We start from the raw sequence: 3,309 nt of genomic DNA, 5'->3' as shown, positions 1-3,309 counted from the left end.
TTGAGGGGAGGGGGGGGGCTTAGAGTATTTATGATGGCCTTTGGCCTTTTGCATTCTGGCCTTTGGCCTCCCACTTGTACATGTATATATGTTGATTTTAGCCTCCTCATAATACTAAGTTGCATCTTTTCCTAACATACCCCATGTCATGGGTTATTTGCAGTCACTAGTAAACTACGACAATTCGACGCAGGCGTGGAGTCGCCCCACGCCGTAGCGACGTATCGCGAAGCAAGATGACGGTTTTTGAGGCATGGAAAAAGACTTACTGATTTAAAACTTTACAAGCATTGTTGAGCAACATGTCAGGTTTTTGAGGCATGGAAAAGACTTACTAATTTAAAACTTTACAAGCATTGTTGAGCAACATGTCACTAAAAGATGACGGTTTTTGAGGCATGGAAAAAAACAATGCCAAGCGTGGTCGGCAGGATTCGAACCTGCGCGGGCAGAGCCCACATGATTTCTAGTCATGCCCAATAACCACTCCGGCACGACCACGGCTCTGTCAGAAATCTAATTTAGCCTTCTTTCAGCATATGCTTACGATGTAACAGAACTTTGCTCAACGCGCTACCGTACGGACCGCACTAGGCGAGACTGGTCACTGGTGTCCACACGGTACGTAGCGTGGGTGCACCTCCAGCCGTCAACCGCACCTGAGAATCAGATTCAACAATCATGTTCGACATCCCCCAATCCGCAGCCGGCGTAATAAGTGCAAGCCAGAGCTTCAGAATGAAGTGCATCGTGCAAAGCAGATTCTGCCGGCTGCAGCTCCCACCCTCCGCTGCCACTCGCCTCATCAAAAGCTCCATCAAAATTCACCTTGAGAGTGCCCGGCGGCGGGGCCTCCCAGCGACCGATCTCGGTGCTTTCTCAGGACAGAAAAATTCCTCATACTCCAGTGCACATCTGCCTATAGTACTAGCAGCAACCATTTCAACTTTTCATTCTTCTTCGCCCGCATTTATCTTATTCCTGTCCAGGAAGATGACTTCCTTGGTCCTAAGTAAAGTCATCGTGTTCTGTTTTGATCATTTCTTTTGCATAAATAAATATGTGGTACATTTATCAAACAAAGTCATCGTGGTCCGAAGAAATACTATGTTAGCAAATATTGTCTTGCTTTTATGGTGGAAAAAAGGTGTGTAATGTGGGTGTACTCTTCTGCTAATTTTGTCCTGAAATATATTTCAGATGTTGTCTTCAACATTCATGAGGTCTCTAATATGTACCTTTGACAATAGTTTTTTGTATGTACATATATTATTACAAATTATATTTTTTTAGTTATAAACATATAGAGTATTTATAAGTGTAAATTCCAGTGTTCTCTCCTACTTTTAGAATATAATTTTTTACACTAAGAGCAACTCCAACGTGCCGACCCATTTCGTCCACACGCCTCCGTTTGGGTCGGCGCGGACAAAAAGTCTTCCCAACGCGCCCATGCAAACGGACGCACGTTCACTTTTCATCCGCCTGCCGACTCATTTCCTGCCCAATTTTGAACCTCATTTGCGTTGGCGCAGACACAAAACGAACGCGCGCGACGCTCGCCTACTCCTTCCCCTGGCCCGCTAGTCAATGGCGGGCTTTCTCTCCCACTCCAAGATCGACATCAAACCCTCGCCCGCCTCCGCCGCCGTCCATTTTCCGGTGCCTCTGCCAGCAGCCGGTGCCGACACATCTCCCCCCAACGTCGCCACCTCCCGCGTCGCCGCCACCACTGTCTCACCGACGCAACACCGAAGCTTCCCACCCCCACCTCTCCGACGACGTCGTGAGCAGGAAGCCGCCTCGCCACCCCGGCCAACTCCTTCGTCCTGACGCCGGCAAGCCCAAGAGCAAGAGAGTGCTAGGAAGGACATCAAGCGTGCCATTGGTGTTTTGCAATCTCAATGGGGCACCGTTCGGTATCCTGCTAGGACTTGGAGCATGAAGAAGTTGTGGAAGGTGATGACTGCTTGTGTGATCATGCACAATATGATCTTAGAAGATGAGCGTCCAGAATGTATCTAGGATCAAGGGTTTCAGTTTCAGGGTGAGATGTTGTGCCTGAGTATGGATGAGCGGTAACGTTTGAACGGTTCACTCAATTTCATCATGAAATGCGTGATTGGGAAACTCACATGCAACTGCAAAATGATTTGGTTGAGTATATGTGCGCTCATGTTGGCAACCAATAGATGTATCTTTTTTATTCGGCTTGTAAAACTATGTGAGACAATTTTTCATTTTTATTCGGCTTGTAAAACTATGCTTTATTTGGTTGTGAAACTATGCTTTATTTGGTTGTGAAACTATATGCTTGCTTGTGAAATAATGCAAAATGTGTACATATTTGTTAAAAAAGGTGGCTAGCCAGCCAAGTCGGCAAATTTGGATGGGCGTGTTGGGCGCACCGTCGACCCAAATGATAAATTGCGCGGACACCGAGCGGGCGGCCGCTCCAAATGAACAAAAAAGAGACAAAAACCGTCAGTTTGGGTCGACGCGTTGAAATTGCTCTAACTACCCTCATTTCACGGCTTTGCATCCGGATTATTCCATTCAGCGAAAGGTTTGCCACTTTTACCCATTTTGAAGCTTTTAGATTGCCAAAGTTCCTCCAGCAGATCTTTTGCTGAAAAAAGCATTGTGGACCTAATCCAGTACTCCCTCTTGTCCGGAAATACTTGTCATCAAAATGAATAAAAGGGGATGTATCTAGATGTATTTTAGTTCTAGATGCATTCTTTTTTGTTCATTTTGATGACAAGTATTTTCGGACGGAGGGAGTACAATACAGTACCTGGAAGCAAATATGAATGAACAGGTAATTGTGGAAGCAAATATGAGAAAGGAAATTAAGGTGAAACCAATTAACAGGTAGTCGTGCGACGTGGAGGAGGTGCATATGTACACCTAGCAATCGTGAGAAAAAAATCATGCCTGGCTAAGTCATTCTTCCCGTTGAGAAATAAACTCTAGAAGAAAAAAAGTGTAAAGTGGCATGCCACAAGCACCCGACGGACTGAGACCCATAGATCACTAAATGGAGTAAATACTGGCAAGCCTTTTGCTAAACAAAAATGCTAAATATCTGATGACGGTTTTTTAGGCATGGCAAATCAAACTTTTTTTTATGAAAAGTTATGTTTTCGCGAGGACGGTCCTTTAGCCGGGCATGGCAAATCAAACGTTTTTTTAGCCATGCTTGCTAAAGGAAATTGTCTAAAGATTTGCCATGCTTGCTAAAGAAAATTGTCTAAGGATTTGTCATGCTTGCTAAAGGAAATTGTTGTCCTTGTAAAAACATAATTT

At 44.9% G+C, this 3,309-nt stretch overlaps 1 non-coding gene across 1 annotated transcript; it reads right to left on the bottom strand.

Moving 5' to 3' along the window:
- Window positions 1–419: 419 nt before the first annotated feature.
- TRNAS-AGA lies at window positions 420–501 on the bottom strand. The gene has a single exon. It is a non-coding gene; the product is annotated as a tRNA-Ser (tRNA).
- Between the last annotated feature and the right edge of the window lie 2,808 nt (window positions 502–3,309).

This window comes from Triticum dicoccoides, chromosome 1B (genome assembly GCF_002162155.2).
Source record: "Triticum dicoccoides isolate Atlit2015 ecotype Zavitan chromosome 1B, WEW_v2.0, whole genome shotgun sequence".
Lineage (NCBI taxonomy): Eukaryota > Viridiplantae > Streptophyta > Magnoliopsida > Poales > Poaceae > Triticum > Triticum dicoccoides.
The sequence above is the reverse complement of the archived record's forward strand: the minus strand, read 5'-3'. Positions and strand labels throughout refer to the sequence as shown.